This window comes from Galeopterus variegatus, unplaced genomic scaffold, assembly GCF_000696425.1.
Source record: "Galeopterus variegatus unplaced genomic scaffold, G_variegatus-3.0.2 Scaffold341, whole genome shotgun sequence".
NCBI classification, from domain to species: domain Eukaryota; kingdom Metazoa; phylum Chordata; class Mammalia; order Dermoptera; family Cynocephalidae; genus Galeopterus; species Galeopterus variegatus.
In genome coordinates this window covers 344,787-368,905 of record NW_007726452.1, presented here as the reverse complement: position 1 = coordinate 368,905, position 24,119 = coordinate 344,787, and the positions used below count along the sequence as shown (strand labels likewise).

General features: G+C 45.0%; 1 long non-coding RNA gene across 2 annotated transcripts; it reads right to left on the bottom strand.

Moving 5' to 3' along the window:
• Positions 1–19,355, bottom strand: LOC103586449. Of its 2 annotated transcripts, none has more exons than XR_550147.1 (4): positions 19,131–19,355; positions 8,737–8,862; positions 6,818–6,867; positions 1–3,128 (listed from the first exon to the last, which is right to left on the bottom strand). It is a non-coding gene; the product is annotated as an uncharacterized LOC103586449 (long non-coding RNA). The 2 variants fall into 2 exon arrangements; XR_550148.1 differs by lacking the exon at positions 19,131–19,355 and adding an exon at positions 12,696–12,838.
• Between the last annotated feature and the right edge of the window lie 4,764 nt (positions 19,356–24,119).

The following is a 24,119-nucleotide window of genomic DNA, read 5'->3' as shown; positions in this document are numbered from 1 at the left end:
TAACATTGAAATGCATTTTTATTGATCGATAAGTTATGTAACATTAGTATGATACAAAGCAAGTTTGATATGACAATGGCAAACACATAATTATAATATTGTTTATTTTCCTTAGATGCTATATTTAACATATTTACATAAAAGACCAAGACTAGGCAAAAGCTTCAGTAATTTGACTCCATTGAGTGCTTTCAGTAAACAATAGGTTTCCCCAGCAAACATCTTATTGCCTTAATTGAACCTCCTTGAGAAAGAAAACCACACACTTTGTAATGTAAATGTTAATTGTAGTAGACAATGGTTCTAGGTAAATAGCACCCCTGGACACGAACTAAATGAAAGGAATAAAGGCACTTAACAATGAAAGGTTGTTTGCACAAACAGTGCTTCAAATGTAAATAAACAAGGGTCTTCTCAACGGTCACTACGGTAGTAAAACTTTGGCACGTGTTCAGCAGCCAAATTGAGAATTTACGTTAATAAAGTCTCTCAGAGTTTCTAACTGAAAATAACAGTGGTTTTACAGGCTTCTCCAGTCTGCAGTCCTACAAGGAATGGAAGCTACAAAGGAAAATGTACTGCTTTTGAAGAAAAACTGTATGTTTGGGATTGTCAGTAATCTAGGCCACATGGAAGACAACGGGCCATTTTTGGACTTTCTTATTGCAATGGTGTATTTATATGTAAATACCTATACAAATGTTTGTTTAGTGACTTGTGGAAAAACATAAGGACTTTTACAAAAGATTACAATGGGAACCTCCAAAGTTTCTAAGTTTCAGCTAGGCGTAGCTATTTTTAGATTAATAGAAACGGCCGTTTAGAATGCATCTAGCTGACACTATTCCAAAACAATCTTTCAATCACATTGTTATATTAATCAAATCTCTATAGGTTAATGACTTTATAGTTTTACTTCCAGTGTGTATCTACTAGCATAATTAGGCCACGTTCCTACCTGTTAGAAGTAAACAGCCTGATGAAGTCATAAAAATGACTGTTATATAGAGATATGTATTTGAAAATATAATACAACCAAAACAAAAGCCAAAAGGTGGTCACAGGCCATAAGTACAGACAGAATTTGACATGAGGTGCAGGCAGTAATGGGACTTTCTACTAGCTTTCCTCCAATATTGAAAATCTCAGCCAAAGAAGAAAGCCAAACTTAATTATGGCCAGATTAAACAGCTGTTAAAAAAGTAACAGAAACAGACAGTATGCAGCAGCTACAGACCAGTTGGTGTTGCCATTTGGGAGGCTGCAGATGGCTGTGGGTGGGAAATGCCTTTACTTTCTTAAGCGATGGAGATGAGTATGGTGTGTGCACTTGATGTTTTTTTTCATACCCCCACCCCCCAACAGGGCTGTCTGTCATAGGCTGCCCGGCCCCGCTTTACCACTTGCCCCCGAGCGTGGGAATCGGAGCGTCCTGCCGTTCACATCTCCTGCATTTCGTTTAGCGGAATCAATTAGGCAAGACAGACCCTCAGATTCCCCACCCCCTTTCCATTTTTGTCAGGTCTATATACGTCCTAATTATTTCAGTTTGGGATGCCAGAGCTGTTTCCTGGATAGACCTGATCATCCTTAAACAAAAAGAGAGGAGGCGCACACGTGGGTTGTGGCGTAAATGTCACTTTCATTTCCAATGCTAGGCGCAGAGTAAGACAGAACATTTTTTTAACACTTTGACAAGAGGGGAGGCGATCTCGTCTCCATCATGTCTTTCTGCTTCAGTAGCTTCCTCAAGGAAACCCTCTTGGAACAGAGAAGCATCTGTCCTTGTATTTTCAATAGAAGAATAAAAATCAGCCTTTTTTTTTTTTTTTTTTTTTTTTCATTTTCCTTGCTAGCTCTAAGTCCTCAGTAGATATAAATTACTAACCTCCCAGTATAAACTTCTCTGAAAGTCCAATTTCATATAATTTGACATACAGCCCAAATACATGTAAAGTAGTTTCCAAGCACAATCCTCAAATTTGGGGTGAGGGGAGGGGCCTCAGAAGGGAACTGCCCAAGTCTACATATTATGGAATCATTTTTAAACCAGGCACCAGACATCTCTAGGACAGCTTTCTAAGAAAAAAATATCCCTCGTATATAAACTTTTGCCTTAAAACAGAACAAACTGCACATGCACCTTCATTCATTAGCATTATACAATTCTCTTTTGCACCTATAACAATCCCTCTCAAAATATCTGGCACCTTTATATTTTAGCCTATGTGTGTCACTTAATTTCCTCTCATCCCACCTTTAATCATAAGAAAAAAAAAAAAAAAACAAAGTTAGATTCAATAAGTATTCCTGACCTTTCTGGTTTTTACTGTCTCTTGGTTGTAGTCTTTCATGCTCACACGCTCCCCGGCGATCTTGAAGGAGTTTTTACTTTCGGTTATCTAGCTTTATGAAGACCAATACACTCATACAGCTAGATAACCAAAGATAACAACTCGCTTCCCTCACACACCTCTGTCTTCCTCTTGCCAGACTTCAGATCCGGATCCTTTCTGGCAGCACCGAAGAGTAGTTGTCCAGGATACTTGCCGCGCTTAAGATTCCTTGTTTATGTAAATATGACCTTGTTTCTGTTTGTGTGTGTGCGTCTAAAACATCCAAACGAGATCTGTTGCCTTCAGAGTTTATTCCGAACTTTTTTTTCCTTTCAGCAAGTAATCTCCGGCAGCGTTAGCCAACAATTCATCTATTAATATCAGAAAATAAAACCAGCTATTAAGGTGCAGCAAGCTGTTGGGAGTGAGCAGCAGCATCCATCCCTTCACAGGCCTCTATTTGCATTGTAAATTGCTTCATTCTCACGCAAGACTCTTTAGCCTCCCTCTACAGAGATGTATAAAGCCAACGGCAATTTCCAGTGCAGGTTAAGGAGGAAGGAAAAAAATAAAAACAAACAAAAAAATCCCATTCTATAGAAGTGACAGCTGATTCAAGTATCTGCTCCCGATCCTTTGGGGTTAGGCACCGTGAGCTTTCTACCAAGAGGTGGCAGCTTGATTGCACATATCTTGTGTGTGTGTGTTTTAGGGGGAAGATCCTCGATTTCACAGGGCTTCTAGGCTGGGGAGGAGAAGATGCCGTCTTGCTGGCGTGCTGCTGCCCCCGGTCTGAAAGAAGGAGAAAAGGGCCATCATTGGAGGGGCTTTCACTGCCAAATTGCGGACCAGCCCGGCAAGGTCAAAGGTTCGAGACCGCGGGAGACCAAGGTAATGATGATGTCATGAGAAACCTCAAGTACATGGTTATTGATATGCATCAGTGATCAGCCAACTGCCCCACGCCTGCTGCCCGAGCAGCAGCAGCGGCAGCAGCAGCATAGGCAGCATTGCAAAAAGCCCTATTTTCTCAATCAACATCTCTTCCGCTAAGCACTACCGACTGCTCCTAGAAAAGCAACCCGCGGCCTTTTACCTCCTTGGTGCTAGCGTAGATCGCTCTAATATCCAAAGACTGGAAGAAATCTCTCTCTAAGGACAGATAAAAGCATTTCAGACCTGGGGAACGTCTTTGCCTGCATTTCTCTTCTGGCAGATTGCATAGGCAGACAGATGGAAGGCACTTTGCTATTGCTTAAAGCAGGGCCTCGCTTTCTGGGGCTGGACATCAGATCTGTATTACGCAGTGAGTCGATCTGTGATTACATTGACAATTTGCTCTGCTGTTGTGTTTTTAATTGCTTCACAGCTCAGTCATATTTTGTATCTATGTACCATGGCGATTGACCATCGTATTTTGTTCTGTAAGTTCAAACTGAATGCTCTAAGCAAGCAGACTTCATCCTGGTTTTTTTAAAAATGACTGCATATATAGGGTGTGTGCTTCAACATGCAGCACAGGTAAACATTGCAGCAATAGTTTCTAATGTTGTACACAACTCTGCTGTAATAAAAATGCTGAGCCTTTGTCTTTTGTTTTAAACATCAATCTTCATATGAGAAAAGTATTACCACCTTGTGAAAAATACAGATAAAACACCTAGATGTTAAGAGCATAACTGTACCTCCACCTTTCCCTTCCACACCCCCATCTTTTTTCTACCTAGAGAGGAATGTTATTTTATTAATTAATTAACATGATTCCTTTCCTTAGAACTTTTCTAAGTGTGAATATGATCTCTTCAAAGAGTTCTTTTCTCCTCCTCTCTCCTTCGTAATGGGTAATCTATGCCTAACACATTTCTAATAGGTATAGGTCTAATATTCAGATGCCCCTCAACAGAACATCTAAGGAAGTCTGTGAAGGATACATATTCACCATGGGTGAACATTATGAACTGTTTTTCAAAATTGTGAGTTATGTTTGGTGATGTTGCTATTATTTAAAATATGTGCTACAAGAGAATGCAATAATTCTTAACATTCCTTGTACACATCAGTAGTTTATCACAATACTCTCATTTCTATAGGTTATTTTCCCCAATGACTAAAACACTTTCAGAATTAACATATACTCTTTCATTAATTCAATGATTTATTTACTTAAACATGAGTGTGAACATGCTTACCAAATTACATACAAAGTACACATATGTAAACCCTACAGAAAAGACTGACAAGTAAAGAAACCAGAATTGTCAGGAAAAGCCCCAATCAAGAGTTCAAACAATATCACACCAATTAAAAATATGCTTTAGTAACACAGATGTCAAGTTTTCACTAGTTTATTTATTTATTTATTTACTTTTTCGGTGAGCATTCTGGTACTAATTATTTAGAAATGACTAAGCTATGGAAATTGCTTATCTACTTTTCTTATCAAATTATGGCACAAGAGGTACGATCAGAAATGGCTGCATTGGGTTATATATAAAATGCACATGCAAACTACAAACTAATTCAGAAAAACACACTCCAATGGAGTTACTGTTCCTTCTTGAACTATCTGGGCACGCCATAAACTACTGAATAGAAATTTAACACATCAGTGAGCCACATGCCACTTTTGACATTATGTAAAATCCTAATGAGCTTTGCTACCTTGGGAGATTGAAAGTATTGTGGTCTTGCTTTCCAAGACATAGAAGCAGAATCATTAGTGATTTGGCATGTATTATATAAAGCAAGCATGTGATCAGATGAATTCAATTCCTTAAGTAATAGCCAAAGAAATTCCAGATATTTTTAGGATACCTTTTTGCTTTATATTTACCTGGGTGGGAGTTGGCAAAAGCAGAGAAATGTGATGTATGTATGTCTGTGTATGTGTGTGTGTATCACCCCATATTTGTGTGAATTTGCCGATTAATATGGCTATATTTCCACACTTAAAAATTACATGCATTTTTAGAACCAAAGTACCCATCATCAAAGCCAAGATACTGAATATTTGAGATGCTTCTACAGTTAGGAGCTACAGAAGATACTATCTTAAAATTATATCTTCTAGGGCAATACCACAAAGTCATATCAACTGACTCTAGGACTGGCTCCCATGTCAAAGCCAAGATACTGAATATTTGAGATGCTTCTACAGTTAGGAGCTACAGAAGATACTATATTAAAATTATATCTTCTAGGGCAATACCACAAAGTCATATCAACTGACTCTAGGACTGGCTCCCATACCTGGCACATATACCATCTCATATATAGATGGTATATAGATGGTGTGTGTGTGTATATGTGGTATCTATATCATATATATAGATTCATCACAGAAGCCCCAATGAGTGAAAATAGCCAACAATAGGATTATGGGCAGTCTGTCCATTAACCATATAGCTAATCAAATATTTTACCTCTCCATCATCTCTCAGGGTATGGAGAAATAAAAAAAATACATAGTAAGGCTTAACACTGAGCGCCTGATTATTTTGAGTTTTGCCAAGGTTTATAACATGGTTTATCAAATACACATCATGGACTGTATTATTAAGTAGGATGGTAGACAAGTTGAAATAATTGTGCAGGTCTAAAGATTCCTAGCAATGTCTATCACATATTGTGAAGAGCAAGTATTAATAACTAGATGTTTTTATATCAGATATTTTTGCTTTCAAAAGCTATTTAGCTAAGCTACAGAATATCTGTTTTTAAATCTGCATATTGAAGGATATACTGAATTTAAATGACTTCCCTGTTCATTCTCTAATAAATTCCCATTAATGGCCAGTAGATTAGGACGTGATTGTCATGCTTGTTTTCTAATCTTTTTACAGGTCTCCAGATGGCTGAAACATGAATTGAAACATCCTTGTTTACTTGGGAATAAACAACCTTTACTTAAGTTAAAAGTGAAAAGTTATAATTTTTACATATTTAGATCGGAATTACGCTATTCCATAAATTCAGATACATCAGGTTTGACACCAAAATCTAGAACACCTCTGAATCCTATTCAGACTTCTGCAGAGTATATAAAGAATTAGACCATCACCAAAATCCTTTTAATATTTGGCTTGTATGATTCTCATTCATGTAAACCACAGTATATTAATAGAGTCAAGACTAACATTTTATACATGAAAGCCATTTAGTTTACAGCGATGTGTATAGTTCAGGCGAGGTACTTGACTGGCTTACTTCCTAATAAAAGTATCCTATTATTTCTTTTGTATCTCAAATTTCTTTTTTATAGGTAGTTACAAATTATGTTTATATTATGCTCCATCTATAATACACAAAGGCTCCCTACAGGGGAAAAACTGCGCATATGGAAACTTGGGTTTTTCTGGAATTCTATCTATTGCATGAATTGGGAGATATGTAATATGCTGCAGGCCTGCCACACAGTAAATAACATTCTATTTTGATTTGAACATCACTTTGATTTTATCAAACATAAATTTTAAAATTACCTTTGGTTGGTTGGATTGTCTATTCATATTATGCTTCTTTGCAGTCTCATCTGAAAAATAGTCAAGAAAACAAATGATCATAGTTTTAATATATATATCTATATAATCATATCTAGATATGGCTTCTCTTAAAGAATTGCAATTACCATGATTCCTTAAAATGCCAAGAGATCCCATAAAACCCCAGTTTAATGCATCCTGGGCCTCAGCACCCACAGGGTTAAATATGCTAATTTGCATTTAAATGGAGACATGCATGATAATGGGAATGCAAAACATGCAGAATCTGGAGGGGTTTGGAAAATTAATTTTTTCTTTCTTTTATTTTTAGCTTGGAAGGAAGAGAGACTCTTAAGAAACATTAGGGATTTGAACTTTGTAACCTGCCATACAAAAGAAGAGTGAGAGTCCTTCCATGTAAGGATTTTAAGACTGGAACAAAGTCTTATTTTCTAAATGTTTAAGGGACTGAATTTCCAGACCTTTCAAACAATGGGAATCCCTGGATAAATACCTAATCCATTAGAAAGATGCAAATAGTTTACTGTAAGGCCACAACACGGTGAGATGTGCATTCATATCCACGGCTCCTGATTGGCTCCTTCCTTCAGTAAATCAATGAATAATGTAAAACCTGATTGCTGTGAAGTGGTGGATTTTTTTATTCCCTTCCCCCACCCCCCACGATCCACTATTCAGGAAGTCTTACATTCCCCAAATTAGGTTGCTTTTCTTTTATGATTTTTTTAAGCTTGTTGTTATTTTGGACTGGTGGGGTGGGGCTACTGGTTTTGCAAAATGAAAGTACGGCACAGGTTCAATTATGCTGCCTATGGAAGCTCACTTCCTGAGACAGCGCCCTAATTACTGGTGCCAAGCTGGAGAAGGAGGGTAGTCGGCAGAGATGGCCACCAGGAAAGGGAGGAAACTGGATCCGACCCTGCTGTTCTGGGCCCAAGGCAACCACGGCTCCAGAGCGGCCCCGGCCGTGGCCGTGACTTGACAGGGCCGCCTGGTCTAACTTCTGACCAATTCCACTGCTGCCCGGAACCCTCAAGACAGTCCCTCATTCAAGCACCGCGGGAACATTTGCAAGAGAAAACACTACAGTCACTAATGCACATACACTGCCCCGTTTCCCACCACCCCAGGTTCCCGCAAATAATTCCAGCCCACCGAAAGGAGTTCTTGCACTCCTCGGCCACGTCTAGGCTCTAAGCAAACCTCAAAGAGCCGGCTCTGCTCGAATATCAGAAGCATCTGAAGATGAGCCGCTCCCGGTCTCCATAACTAACCACGGTGGTTGCATCTTGATGAATCTGAAATTGGGGAAACCCTATAAAGCAGCCTCTTGCCTCCCAAAATCCAAAAGGCAAAGAGAAAAAGAAGATGGAAATCCCTCAGATCTAGTTAGATACTGTACGGAAGTTTTCCATCAGGATCTAATCAGACCCTCGATTCACTGCCAGGTAATTGCAAGTTTGGGGCGATTAATAGGAGGCGGAATTATTCAAAATGCGAGTCCTGAATCCAAGAACTCAAAAATCCAATTGTATTTAGCTCTAAGATTTAAGAGGGAAAAGTCTCACCACGAACAACACAAAATTACATACGAAATTCCCTTTTCTAACGTGAAATTTTCCTGACATTTCTCTGCGATTGGGGGTCAGGCCGCTGGATAATTAAGAGCCCTGGCTCAGACAACTCAAGAGATCAACAGGTTTAGCATTAGAGGCACACAATCAATTAGCTGAAGCAAAGCCCCGGACTGGCCCTCGGAGCGGCCCGCAGCAGGGCTCTATAGGCATGGGTTCGCGGGCGAGGTGAGGGGTGCGGGCGCGGGCCGCGGCGGGCACTGCGGGCACTGCGGACCCCGCGCCGCCGGCCGAGCTGCAGCCTGCGGGCCGCCACATACTCACTTGATCTCCCTACGCCAGGCAGTGTTGCTCCCCAAATCCAGCTGAGCAGGAGTCGAGGCGCCGGCCAGAAGACAAGATCCAGAGTCACAGAGCGGCCGCAGCACACAAACAGGCTCCTCTCGGCGTCTCAAAAATTAAAAAAAAAAATTTAAAAAAAAAATGTTTTTTTCTTCTGACCATTCCTCCCTTTAGCACATTTAAAACTGCCGCTCAATTCCAGATGGTGATTCTTGCTTGATTGCGTCTAAAATAGTTTAAACGGGTTTTCCCTTTTGGAGAGAGAGAGAAGAGCGCAAAAGGCCAAGGAAGAAAAAAAAGCCAACTTTTCCCCCCCACGCCAGGCACTTGCTCCCTGAGCCTCGGAGTGGAGAGTGAAGTGGTGTGTGCAAGGCTCGGCAAGTTTTTGGGGGGGCTGTCCAAGGTCTAGTCCAGCCCCCTCTGCCGAGGAGGACGTGCTCTGAAACTCAACCAATTTCCCCACTGCTTTTGTTACTGATGAACTGAAGCCCTATTGTTCATCCATTGCCACGGTCTTTTTCAGTCCCCACACTACGTTCTGCGTTGCCAGAGATAATGAATTTGCACCCAAACCTCTCATAGTCCCCTCCTGACAGACGGAACAAATTAGAAATGTCTCGTCTGAAGGGGGGCAATGGTTACATTTTCCTATTGTAGGATGCAAAGCACTCATTTCTTTGGAAACTTCTTTTGCCTTCTCTACCTTTTATTTTCTTCTCTATTTATTTTTTTCTCCAATTTTTTTCCACTTTGGTTTCTTCAGGTTTTTCTTTCTTTTCTTTCTTTCTTTTTTTTTTTTTAAAGAATCGCCCTGTCTTGATTTTCCAATGCACCATTTTATATAAATTGAGTGTCTTTCTACCTTCCTTCCTTCTTTCCTCTCCCTTTCTTTTTTAAGGACTCCCTTTGCAATTTTATTTACAAACTTGGAGAATGACCTTTTGACTTGCAGACTTTTTTTTCTTTTTCTTTTTTTAAAGAAAGGTCTTTTGGTTCAAGTCCCCCTTCCTCACTCCTCCCCCTCTTTTTGTTGTGGTTTTTTAATGCGTTTGGCTAAAGACAAGCAATACATTATAAAGATTTTTATTCTTTAAACTCCAGAGCCATTCAAAAGGTACCAGGAACGCGCCATAGGGGTTATCTATTTGAGAGGGAAGAAAAAGGGCGTGCGTGTGTGTGTGTGTGTATTTTCCAGGGAAAGAGAGAGGGACGCGAGACGGTGGGGGGTGGAAGTGTGCAGAGGAAGAAGGGTGGGGGCTTTGAAGGGAGGGTGGGCTTCCTGCAACACGAGCTGGGAGGCTGTCAGGGGTGTAGGCGCGGGGAGGCGGGGAGGTGGTGCAGGAATCCGTCCCGCCGAGGGCCTTCTGCCCCCCTGGGCCTGTGAGCCTTCACGTAGAGAAAGAGGCTGAAGATGAAAGCGGTGAGGGTGGCTGCGAATGCCAAGGGCAGGAGCATTTCCGGGAGCGCTCCCAGGGGCAGCCCCGCTGACACCCCCAGCCCCACCAACAGGGCTGTCAGCATCAGGGCCTGGAAACCTGAATCGCAGCACACAGTGAGCCTGGGCACCGACATCGCCCCCCGCGCACACGCACACGCACACGCACACACTCCCCTCGCAGGCGTGGGGCCCAGTGGCCACGAGCATGTCAGGAAAACAAAGCTGGGGCTGCGAGGTGGAACGAAGGAACAGAAGCCTTGGCGGCCGCGGCCAAGGCTGGAAAGCCGACATCGCGGCCTCGGGCGCTCCTTCCTTGCCTGCCCGCGGCTCTGCCCCTGGCCCAGAAGAGGCCGAGGACCTAATTTCTTAGTTACCTAGGAGAGGGGGGCGAGCAGAGGCGGGGGCGGATCGCACAGGGAGGTGCCCGCGCCCCCCGCCCGACGCGCGGGCACGCACACGCTAGCGCGCGGGGCTGCCGCGGGGAGTAGAGGGGGGTCTCTCGCAGAGCCACTACCTCCGTCCCCTGGCTGCTGAGATCCGAGTGAAAAACACCAGGCCAAATCCGGCAAGGCAGCGGCCACCGAATAGCTCGCACCTTAAAACCCTTTCCCCAAACAATACAATCGGAAGGGCCTGGTTCTTCAGGAGAAGCCTTCTCTGGCCTTCCCCCTTCAAAGGGGTGAACTCGAACCCCAGCCTAGGAGCCCTGGTCTAGATGGCTCCGCAGATATGTCCCAGACGTAGCCATGGAAAGACACTGATCTCTCTCACCTCGCTCACAGCGTCTGCCTCGGTGCTCACCAGCCCAAGCACCTCCCAACACACACACACACACACGCACACACACACACGCGCACACACACACACGACACTCCCATCTCATTAAAACGCGCGCTCATAGCACTACTGTTAATGAAGCTGACGCGCACAATGAGGGTCAGGTAAATAGGTACCGAAACGAGAAGCCCCCACCAGTCGGCTGGGCGATTTACCTCTCCCTACTGGGAACACGTGTAGCTTATCGTGTTTTAGGAGTGGTTTGCTGTTGTCTGTGGTCTCCCCCTCCTCTTCTTGTGGAGAGAAGCCAAAAAAAAAAAAAAAATCATGTTCCATTGTCAGTCTTCTTCATAGGAAGCTACACAGCATTGGTGTAAAACCTTTGGGGATTTGATTTGTTATCTGTTGTTTTGGGTTTGTTTTGGGCTGTGTTGTTTTTCTGGGGAAAGCAAAAGAACATGTATTTGGTGGAGCTGGAGGCGCAAGACAAGTCCGCGTGTGCGACCAGAAGAGTGGCGAGACTGGGAGCCGGGCAGTGCAGAAAGAAGGCGGCGGCTTGTCCTCCCCCGAGGCCGACACTGGCCCCCTTGGCACCTCCGACCTGGGCTCTGTCGCCGCTGCCGCCCGCACTCGCGGGCTCCGCCGGCTGCCGCTCCGTGTTTTCCCCCATCCCGGCTTCACGTTCAAGGTTTAGCTGCGAGGTCACGTCCATTGACGTCAGCTCCCTGTCTCCCTCTACGTCCGGCTACATTTACATACATCAAGGAAATTAGGGCATTAAAAAAATATGCAAATCCTGAGCGAAGAGGAGCGGGTGCATTCCTGGCGCGATCGCCTTTTATTGAAGCTTTTAATTAAAGGGGCCAGTTGGCGAGCCCCTGAAACAACCGCCAAAACCCCCCAAAAGAGAAAAATAAATGCTGTAGCCTTCGGGAACGGTTGTTTCGGCTCCTGTTCTGTGGGCGGCTGAGGACCGCCGGCTGCCTGGCTCGGAGAACAGGTTAGAGGAGGCAGCTCCAGCCCATGCATACCATTTTTAGCACCCTTAATTCTTATGGCATTTCCAGCCTTACCTCTAGCTGTAGTTTTTCCAAGCCTACACCAAAGTGCTCATATGATATGTCACCCAATAAAAAGTGGTCAGATGGCTACACGTAAAACATTAAAAAACGGAAACACACTCATCCTTCAGGTTCACCCTTACCTTGCCATATATAGCAAGATTAGGTTTCCTAAAGTACGTTTTCAGCCCGTTTTCTGAATAATTGTAGGATTTCACAACTGGTTGCAGAATTGCGGGTTTCTGGGTTTCACCGGGCTGCGTGAAACAATTCAGCAGGCTAAATGTCTCTCTGAGTTTGGCTGCAATTAAATTGTGCGTGGCTGTTTGTTCCTGCCTGGATTCTCGAACCGTACCTGTCCGCCTTTATGCAGGATAAGGACAAACACACCGGCCACTTTGCAGGGCATCGAGTGTTGGTGCATATATTTAGATGGCAGTGGCAAAAAATGTGTGCATGTACGGCTGTCTGAGCATGCATGTGTGTACAGATGCGTGTGCGCGCGCGCGCGCTCTGTGTGACAAGGGACACAGAGAGGTACACCTCTTATCTCTGATGTTTCTGTAATCTCCTTTTCTGTTTCTAATCTCCCCTTATTGGCGCATGCTAGTAACCCGAAGCATGTGAACCGTCACCGTCGCTGCCGTGTGCGCGCTGTGGCTTACCCCGAGGGCCCGTGGCTCGCTGGCTCGCTGGCTCGGCTGGTGTTGTGGCAGAGGGTGGGTAGCGTCGCTGCCGCTGCCGCCGTGGGTCCGGGTGCTCTGTCCCAGCCCGGCAGCCTAGCGCGCGGTGCCGGAGCCCCCTCCCACCCCGCCCTCACCCCCATCTTCCCCTCCCCTCTTCTCTGCGCCTCCCCCCAACCCCCGCCCCGCATTACCATATGGAGGCCGAGTCCCTGCGAATCACAGCAGCAGCGGGCGGTATTTGAATAAGCCCCGCAACCCCGCGCAGACCCCAACTCCTCCGCAAGCGGCGTGCCTTGCACCAAGGGCCACCACTCCGGCCGGTAACCTGGCAGCGAAAACACCCCAAAGCACCCGGCGCGCGCGGTGGAGAGGGCCAGCTAAGGGTGCTGGGCCTCCCACTTGCTACTTTTATATTAACTTGAATGATAGAATCAGACAATAAATGAGAGGGGAGAAAGAGTGAGATGGGAGAGGAGGAGAAGGGAGAGGAAAGGGGAGAGGCGCTACAGGAGGGAGAGGAAAGACAGAGGCGAGAAAGGAAAAGAAAAGGGAAAAAGGGAGCCCAAATCGTTGAGTTGAAAGAGAGTAAAATGGGACGAGGTGGGGAGACGATGGGAGGGGGTGAAATACCCAAATATCTGAATTTGGACTTTTCAAGCTAAAAATACCACCTCACTGAACTTCACAGCCTCCAATTAGACACGTGTTCCCCCTCCCTCACCGAATGATTAATTTGCCATCTCAATCAGAAATAATTATTTAGAATTGTATAACAGATACAGCACTTAACAGAAAGGAACTAATTTTATGTAACATATGAAAAGGCATGGCATTTAAAGATGATGTTGGCCATCTCACTTTAAAAATTAAGGCTTGCCTTGAATATTCCATCCAGCCACTGTCCAGCCATGTCCTCCGAGATAGTGAGATGGCACCCCAGAGTCAGGAACAAAATGTGTCCGGAATATTTTGGATTTTAAGTGAGACTTTTTTTCCTTCCTGTTTGATATTTGATTGGCACATTTTTCCTCTTCTCGAGTTGATTACTTTTTCCCAAAAAATACAGATAAGGTGTGGGCCTTTTTTAAAAATTACGGCAAAATGTCCCCCCATTTTTACTGAAGATATGATTTTAAACGTTAATTTAAATACATAACCAGTTCCATTTTGCATACGAACTCAATAACACAAGATTCTGAATTTAGTGTTTTCAATGGGGTCTCCTCCTCCACCTCTGCAAATCAGAGCAGTGATTTCTCCGTACAAAACAATCAGAATCATAATAAAATCTTCAGTCACCTGTAGGATGTACCCATTGTAAATACCCCTCTCAGTATTCATGAGCCAAACGCCCTCCTTTTGAAACACATACAAAAAGAACGCCTCTGATTAATAATCTCTAACGCGGCACACTGAGGCCAAAGGCAGGGAGCCGTAGGACGCCAGAGATCGGCGCAGAATTCTCAATACCTAGAATTTCAATACAGATTCTAAAGACGTGCTAACTGCTAGGTTTCCGAAGAGGAATAATACTGGGCGAGCAATGCTTTGGGAGAAGACACATTCAAATAGTGACTCCTTCCTGGGCCGGGGTAGGGGCGGCAATCGTGGTTACCTTGCATTTCTGCGTGCATGCGTGTGTGCAAGACGGTATGTAGCTCGCGCATGCGGCCGGGCCTAGGCTTCGTTCTTTTCTTTCTTTCTTCTTTCTTTTCCTTTTCCTTTTTTTTTTTTTTTTTTTTTTTTTTTTTTTTTTTTTTTTTTTTGAGGCAAGAATATTGAAGCCGATCCACTCTTTCTGTGGCTAGTTCCCACCTACCCAAGCTGGGATTTCAACCTCTTGTTTACTTTTAAAGCCAATATGGAGCCCCGGTTGAATCCCCCGGCTCGTGATTTTACCAGGTTGCGCTCAATGCCCCACCGCTGCCCTTGGCACGTGAAGAGAAAGGAGGGAGAATTGATGGCCCCGAGAGAAGCCGGTTTTGAGCCGCTTCCGTCGGGGTCCAGCGTTTGGCCCCCAACAGATCCGCTCTCCTTTCTTTCCCCGAAGGCGCTCCCTTAGGCCAGGCAGTGTCGCTGCGTTCTCAGCCAGGTGAGCAAGGACACGGTCCCAAGGTGGGGGGTGCGGGGGCGGGGAATGGCCTTCTTTCCCGAGCTCTGTTGGGTACGTGAACCTGCCCGGCGCCGAAGGCTGAGTGGCGCTGGGGGCCAGCGCCGGGCTCCTGGCTCCCGCCGGCAGGGGAACAGCGACACCTACTGGCCCCACGGGTACCGTGCCTGGGCCGTCGGGGCGGCCCTGGGCTGGAGAAGTCCGGCGTGGTAGACTTGGGAGGCCCCGGAAACCTGCGCCCAAGGCTCCACGGACCTCCCTAGGCGAGCCTCAGGGAAGGCAAAGCCACAGACTCTAGGACTCCTAGGGGGACTGTAAAATGGGACTGACAGCACATGCACACACACGTCTTTCCCTCCAAGAAAGGGAAGCCCTTTCTCCTGCGGAACCGGAGGGACCCAGAGACACCGTCGGCCACCGTCCCCTGGTTTTATGAGAAACCCAGGCAGAGGCTGGAGCCCTGACCTCCTCGGGATCATGACCCAGGCCTCTTCACCACCATCCCCATTTCTGCGCTGACTAATGAGGATATCTTTACAAATTAGGGACAGAGAAGAGTTCATTATCCTCCTTTAGAGGGGAAGTGTTCGAGTCAAGGACACAGGCTCATCACAGTGGGGGGCTGCAGGCACGCGAACCGGCTCTCCTATTAGCCAGCTTCGGGCACCTTTAGCGCTCCCTTGTCGCCGCCAGGGATTGAAATCTGGTAGCTTTTCTTTAAGAATTGTGATCTTAATTAGTCTTGAAGAAAAGGCAAATCTGAGGTGTTGGTGATACTTTTGAGACCTAAGGGTATATGTATATATATATTTGAAAGCATGTATATCAAAGCATATGTATCAAAGTATATAAATACTTAAAGTATATATTTATGTACTAAAATATAAAAGTATATGTATCGTGCTAAATGACTTTGATTGTTGGCTTCTGCTGGGAAAGGTAGGAGAGGGTGCTCAAGGATGGTGAGGCCTGACAAAAACTTAGCAAGGGTGGTATGGAAAGAAAGTAATTCGTGTATTCCAGATTCTCTTTCTCTTATGAGTCTTTTTTGTAAAATCAAATAGCCAATTCATATGAAAAGAAGATGTGATGTAGGTGGTCCCAGCAGCGGGTGGAGGAGGGAGCTTCCCTTATTCCCCTAGATGCCTCCTTTTTTCCCATTTTAGGTTCTGAGGCTCACTTGGGCCTAAGAAACCTGATTGAATGTAAATTCTGATATCAACCTGCTCAAATATTAAAACATATTCCTTTCCCTAGAAAGATTGGAGTATTTGAACTATTTTGAATCCCTGAGATTTCTGTGTAAAATATTACTCATTAACAAATCCCAGAATTAAAACACGCACACACATACACACACAAATACAAAAACAAACAAACAAAAACCCTTTTCTTTCAAAGTTCGAGAGTTCATCTTGGAAATTATTTTCCTTAGCGTTAATACTGGTTGGAACTAGTGTCTAAAGTGTTTTGAACAGAAGGCGGCAGGGTGGGGAGCCTTATTAGGGCTAAATGGTTGCCTTCATTCTCTACAATTACAAAAGTTTACTAATTCTGTTTTATTTAAGTAAAATTGGAAGCTCTTCGACTCTTCTCTCTGTCTCTCTTATTTAAAAAAAAAAGTCTCTAAAAGACTCAAGCAGCTTGCTCCTCAACTCAATTTGCAAGCATTTTTTTCTTTTTTCTTTTCCTACAAGTGGATCCTAACGTGTTGTGATAATATATGAATTTACATCCTAGAACAATCCCTTACCAGTTCTTACAATGTCTGAATAAACTGATATTACTAATAATGAATAAAAGAGGGCTATCTCCTAATGGCATTTCTCTCAGTGAGTCCTGCACCTACCTCACTGTATATCAAAGTCAACTTTCTCCTTGTAAAATGGAAACCTTCAAACAAAAGGAAAATGATTACAGAAAAAATTAAATTACACTAGGCACACAACAAGCATCCATCAACCAAAACCAGTTCAGAGGTGTCTTTGGGTATTGGAAGCACCTGGAAAAATGCAGGGGTTGAATTTTTTCCTTTCCTTTTGGGTTTTTAGAATGTACCTTTATTTGTGACTTCAAAATCTTAGTTGGAATGGGTTCTCATTGTTCCTTGATATCCTTTGGTTTTAGTAACTCTAAAAATTTGTAATTTGGCATTTGGCATTAAAGAAGATAGAAAAATAGGATTTATGTGTCAAAAATGGTGGAATTTCTCTGCATACTAATCACCCCCAAAGCATTAGCACATTAAGCCCTAATTGAAGGAATGTTTCTTGATTTAGAACAGAAAATTAGGTCAGTGAAGTCGTTTCTTATTTCACCAGAAATATTAATATATATGAAGGAAAATGAAGGAAACATGAATATATATGAGGATATATATATATATATATATATATATATATATATAGTGTTATAGTGATGCATGTGTGAAGTAGGAGAGGAGACAAGGCTTTTCATTCTGCTTAGGTCTCCCTTGATATATATCTTTTAATTCCTCGTATTTAGCAAGAAAATTAAGGAATGAAGATAGGCTAAGCTGTCATTAGACTGTCTGTGTTCTTTGTCACACCTGCCCTCCTTCTGGGCTCGCCTTGGAGGGTGTGTACTTCCTTTCCTGCTTGCTGAGTAGCATGGAGGAAGGAAGATATGCGAGGATGGGAATATTGATCAGAAAAGTACATCACTGCATGTGAAAATGAGTTGGATACATTTGAAATCTAGCTAAATCCTAGCTAGGTGGTTGTCTGGTGAGGGGAATTTGTGTGTGTAAGCTAGTAGGCTGATTGAATAAAGCACTTTGGAAAGAAGGGAGAGGGGCTCTGCTTCTGAAGTGGCCTCCCTTTCAAATTCAGTGAAATCCGCAGGGGCTTCGGGGAGCAGAGCTCCAAGGACACCTGTGTGCGTCTGATTGGAGACGGGTGTGTGTGTGTGTGTGTGTGTGTGTGTGTGTGTGTGTCTAGGCAGGAGTAGGCATTTGATCAAAAATACATTTGAAAAAATATTCGTCCTAAAATTCTGTCATGTAATCAATTGAGGTCAGGCACCAGGGTCACTAACGTTTCCAGGTTCAGTCATGGACGGCGGCTACATTGCTTTTGATAGTATGAATATGGCTTCTTTCATTTCTTTGGCTCTTTATGGTACTTCTTTTGAGTGGGGCGAGGCTCTAGCTTCCCCCTCCTCCCCTCTTGATCCCTGCAGACAAAACCATTCTACCACTTGAGCCATCTGCCGCAGGTGTAATGGATGGCAGGGGGCCGACCTAACCACACTTCAGTATCTTCTAGGTCGTCACCGCTCTGCACCAAACAAATGAGTCCTGTTTCGCCACTAGGGTGCCGAGGTGGATGGTGGATGCCGGCCCCCGCCCCTGGCAGCGTTCAGCGCTTAGAAACCAGAGCCAGCTGACAACACAGGAAACACACAGAGAAAACGCCGAGCCGACCCGGCTCCCTCTGCACCCTCCCTCCGCTCTCTGTACACATGGAGGACACGTACACAGCCTTTATACATTTAAACGCCCTCACGATTCCCTGTGAATTCTTGGTTACTTATGACGGCCTTTCTCACTGCACATAGTCCCCGGTGTGTGTGTGTGTGTGTGTTTGTGTGTGTGTGTGTGTGTGTGCATTCTTGGTTACTTATGACGGCCTTTCTCACTGCACATAGTCCCCGGTGTGTGTGTGTGTGTTTGTGTGTGTGTGTGTGTGTGCGCGCGCGCGCGCGAGTGTGCGTGTGTGTTTAAAACACTTATTGGTAGGTCATCAGCAGCTGATCAGACATGGTAATCCAATAATCTTTTTGAATACATACAATTTTTCGTTAAAGCTAATTTTTTAAGGGAAAAAGGGAACACTATCAATCTTTTGCGCAAGTCTAGGATTCTCAGTTTCGGTTCCAGGGAACCGCAGAACTGCACAGCCCCCGCCTTGCCAAACTTTCCATTTCCAAGGTTTGAGACAGGCGCACATTCCCACTTCATGACACAGCAGGGGCTTATTTGCACGCGGGTATGTAAAGGAGGGGAGCTGACGAACGCTCGGCATAGGGATGGTGGAAGCCCCCTCCCGCAGGCGCTTGGAACCCTGGCTTGACGCACGCGGTGCCCCGGGGCAAGAGCCCGGGGTCCAAGCTCCCAGTCGCACAGCATCCTCTTGGCCTCCAGCCCTCGGGCTAGAGCCTCCCCTCCACCCGCACTCCAGCCCCATCTTTACCGTTATTTGAGTAGTGATGCCCGTCTGCCGGCCTTGGGAGGGGGCTGGACCCTGCCAGGTGCGGAACTCCGCGGGACCCAATGTACTTACCTCGAGCGATTCCCTTGCAAATGGTGGCCCAGAAGCATCAAGTTTCTCTCCCAGACGTTGTGCCAGATTCTTCTCCTGCCTTCCGCTCCTCTCGGCAGGCTCCCCCCCCCCCTCTGTCACACACGAGGATTACTTGTGACTTTTAGAGGCAAAAGCCTGCTTATTCAGAGGAGGGAGGGAGGGAGAGGGAAGGGAGAGGGGGAGAGGAAGGAAGGGGAGAGAGAAGTAGATAGGGGATGGAGGATGAAGAGGAGGTGGGGAATCAGAAGGTATTGCAGGCGTTGGTAGAGGAGGAGGAGGAGTGGTGGTGGGAGGGGTGGGTAACCGTAGATGGGCTGGGATGGAACTGCAGGAATAAATTGCTCCCCACCCAGCTGCAGTGCGACGCCCCCAGCGTCCCGGGGGAGCCGGTGCGTCAGCTCGAGGCTGGCCAAGGCGGGGCGGTACAAAAGCTAGCGCCGCGGGACCCCTTCGCTGGCTTCTACCAGGGCAGACTGAGCGGTGGAGGTCGCTCCACGCTGGAGCTCAAAGAGCGGAAGGTTCTCCGTCCGGACAAGGGTGGCTGTCTAGGGGCTCCAAGCTCCACGGAACTTTTATTTCATTCCTAGGAGCCTGGCCATTTTCTCCTACGTCTCAGACAAGCGCGGGAGGCCCGGGAGCTCCCGCGCGTCCTCACCCCGGCTGCGGGCGCCCACTTTAGCCATAGCCCCAAGTGCCGACGCCGCTCCTCTGGGCCGTTTTCCCACTGCTCAGGCTCAGCCTGAGCCCTAAGTGTCTGTTCACATTGGGACACCCCCTCACCTCAGCCTGTTTGTACAGAACTCGTGTGTGTGTGTGTGTGTGTGTGTGTGTGTGTGTGTGTGTGTGCGCGCGCGCGCGCGTTCCAGGAGAAAAAAAAAAAAAAAAAAAAAAAAAAAAAAAAAGTAGCTTCTATCTTCTGCAGCTTGGAGTCCACGACCAAGTTCAATCATATTCCGTAGTTGAGATTATAGTTCACAGCAACGGCAAGGCAGGAGCTCACCGGATTATTTCAACTGAGTTTCCATCCAGCAAGAATTTTATTATTATTATTATTATTGTTATCATTTTCAAGTATGACGAAAATAGACTTAAAAATAAAGAACAGTCGCAGACAAAATGGGGGAGGGGTGCACTTCAGCAATGGTCAGGAACCAAAAGTGGTTGGAACGGTTTTCTTGAACAAGAGCATCCACGATGGATGAAGGTGGAAACCTCAGACTCGCACAAAATCGCTTCGATACGTGACAGGATTTTAAAAAAGGAGCATGCTTTTCGACATAGAAGTCCCATCAGTTCTCTGTTAAACGCATTAAACCCGCCCCATGAGATGATTACATGGCAGCCTTTAATGTACAAACACGCGGATACTACAGAAGGTGCACACACCCCGTTTAGAAAACTCTGTGCACACGCACACACACATTCACAAAAAGAAAGTTTTAACACCCTAAACTCGTAAATATATACATATTTTCTCAAATAACTATCCCTAAATATAGTAATTTTTCTCTGCATTTCCTTGCTGACCTGTAGGTGCGGCATTACAGTTATACAGTAGGCTACCAGCATCGACATTATTCTGCTTACATTCATCGTGGATGGCACGTCATAAAATGCCAGAGGGGAGGGAAAACCTTCAGGGGCGTGGAGAAGAAGCCTTTTATTAACAATTATATTCTCCCATAACAGTTTAATTTAAATAATAGCAATGATGTCACAGTAACCATCTCCCTTCCCCCACTCAAGTGAAACCACTAGATAGTTAGGTGAACTATGCATTTGTGTATTTAGTCAAGGGATTATTTTTGCTATAGAGTTATACACCTATCCTGTGACATAAGGAATCTCTGAACATTAAGTTGTTGAACATTTGGCATGTTTCAGGACCTCTTTACCTGCCAAATCTTATTTCAGAATAAGGATGATAAAATGTTGCTAGCTTGTACCGACCATAATTTTGGAGGAAAATGAAACAAACGAAGTTATTTGAAAATTATGTTAGTTATAGGTCTCTTTACCTGCCAAATCTTATTTCAGAATAAGGATGATAAAATGTTGCTAGCTTGTACCGATCATAATTTTGGAGGAAAATGAAACAAACGAAGTTATTTGAAAATTATGTTAGTTATAGGTGAATAAATATATTTCCATCAGCAGGATGAGCCGGTTATGCAATATAGGAGGATCATATTTTACTGATCCGAGTGGAGTTTTAAAAAAATCTTTTGGATAATGGCGATAGGGGAAGAAGTGGGAATCACACAGAACCCATCCCAGCCTGCGGCCGTGGGTCGCTGTGCCAGGAGCACACACTCCACACACACCGGGACCCCCGCCCTCACGGCTCCGCGCTGTTTGGGGCTCGGTTTCCGAGGATGAGAGTTCGGTCTCCATGATTCAGCCACACGTTTAGAAATGGGTATTCGTACAAGGGCAACGTTCAGATTATAGTACAATGGCATCGTGGAGTTAGAACCTTCATTTTTTCATTGTTTAACTATTGCTTGATAATTTAACTGTCTTGATTATTGAATACAATTTTAGAGTATTTGCCTATTTTTCTTCGGAATTACTAGCTAGTGTTTGGTTCTCATGAGGCCTCAGGATTGGGTTCTACCGATGAGGGGGAGGGGTCTCAACAAGTACAGCTTTGATGTACAGAACAATTATGCAAAAGAAAGTAATTTATTATCTGATAGGTAGAGGAGGACAATTGAAATCGTGGGTTATGTTGAAGTAGGGCTTAGCAGTTTGCAAAACTTCTCTTTACACTTTAAACAGACAACTTCATAAATTGCATTTCTTTTTTTACCTTTTAAATCATCTACAAACCTCGGAGATTTTCTCTTCTTGACTAGAAAACGCCCCGAAGGCTTGAATTAGCATCGTAGCCACTGATGCCTCTATCCAAGGTGTGGTATCTTTTCTGAGGACTCAAGAAAATCCCCCAAACCGCAACTGGTTCTGTGGTGCGGGCACTAAGGACTGTGCGTTAAGTTTATCAGTCTTTTAAGCACCACGTGATCAGACAGGAAAGGTAACTTGAAAACACGACCTGATTCCGGGCAAAATCGTTTTGTCCTGTTGGCGAGAAGATGTAGTTATATCTCCAAGTTCCACCCAGGAACAGACGGTTGCGTGTCAGGGCTGGTTCCTACCCAGATCACTACAGGATCTTCAGCTGGCAGAGGAGGTCCAGCAAATGGGATTCGTGAAGAAACTCATGTGTGTTTCAAAAAAAAAAAAATGTGTGTGTGGGGTAGAATGGAATGGTTGGTGCTGCTTCCTGGTCCTTTTCGCTGAAGGCTCCTGTGATAATCAGTGGCTTTGGCAGCAGCTGGGAAAGCAAGAATTCACCACCAGTGTTGACCATGACATATGTAATGGGGCTAGTTTAAACTTTGTTTTAAAAACATTTTCCTGAAGATGTTAGTCTTCTCCCTGTTTATCTCTTACAGGATTTAAATTTTTTTAAGATGTGGGTAGTCATTGCATGGGGTTGTGCTATGGTTAACATAGGTACAGGGGCACTTTGGGGTCATATAAATACCAGTATAAATAAATGATCCGTTAGCTTTCCTGGCAGTACTTCTGTGAATGGCAGCTACTCCAGAAAGAGAGTAGTTGTAGTTTCAACTCGAGTCATTATAGGTGTGAATTTTCTGCTGAATTCATCAGTCCGAATCAAGGATTCGGGATACATGCCCATATCCACTGTAAATAACCACTTGGACACCCAGCCACTGTTGTCATAGCTACTGACATAACCCTCCTGGTGTTTATTTTTAGTTTTCTTATTACTTTTAATTAGTGCCCTTTTCAGTACCCAATGAGGAGATTCAAATTTAGCCTTGGAGTCGGTCACTTAAAAATTATTCTCTTTTCTCTTTCGAAATTAAGCCCACTCCCCCCAATTGAGCGTTTGACCTTTTGAGGCTCAAACACTTCCTTAGGTTTCTAAGCTTTCAAGCGACCCGTTAGTGTCAAATTCCATGGCAGCAACAATTTGATGTCCACAAGTAAAGTGATGCTTTAGAGAGGGACACGTCACCATTTCTACATTTTCTTTCGTTCCTGACTAATACAGTAGAGGCTGACAGTCTATGAAATCCCCTTCTACAGTTTACCAAAATTGGTAAAATGTTTTTTAAATTCTACTTGGCGAGAGTCCCACGGTCTTGCATCTTAAAATGGGTCCGGATGGCATTCTTTAGGCTGATTTTTGGAGACCAGCCTCGGCCGAGGCAGCTGCAAGTAACGCTATAGGGATGAAGGCGGGGCTCTCTGTCGCCTGCAAAGGTATTTTACCTAGAGTCTCCTGATTTTGCGTTTAAACTCACTCTGCCACACTTGCTGGGGGGTCGGTAGGCTAATAAAAGGCGAATGGAACCCCACGGTTTCTGCCAGAGACGTTTTTGCCAGAAAACAGAGCGAGCGGGGGCAGCCCCCTCCTCGCCCCTCACGCCTGGAATTCAAGGCACCTGCGGCTACGGCGGCGGCGGACGGCCTCAGGTGAGCGGCTCCGGGAGGGGATGCCCGAGGCTCTTCCCAGGGCCCCCATTCCTGCCTCGGGCCGCTCTCCAGGAGCGCTTTGACCTCCGCTACCGTTCATCTTGGCCTTTTCCTGCAAATAACACCTGCTGGCGCGGATCGAGTACACCTGACCAGATGTAGTCAAAAGAAAAAGGAAAAGAAAAGAAAAGAGAAAACTACACCCTCTCTAATTCCGTTTGGTAAGGGCCGGGGCTGCCAACTCCATTACATAACGCCAGCTCAAGCTGACACCTGTGCGCTCTGGCGCTGGATCGGGTTCTGGCCGCTGCTCCGGCCTGCAAGGCCGGATCCGCAGAGCCCAAGCCAAGGGGAAGAGGAACGAAGTTTGGGCAGAAGGGTGACCCCTTGTTCAGGGCTTAAGGTGGGGTTGGAACCTGGAGGCGACACTTCCAGGTTGGCTCCCCAATAATTTGG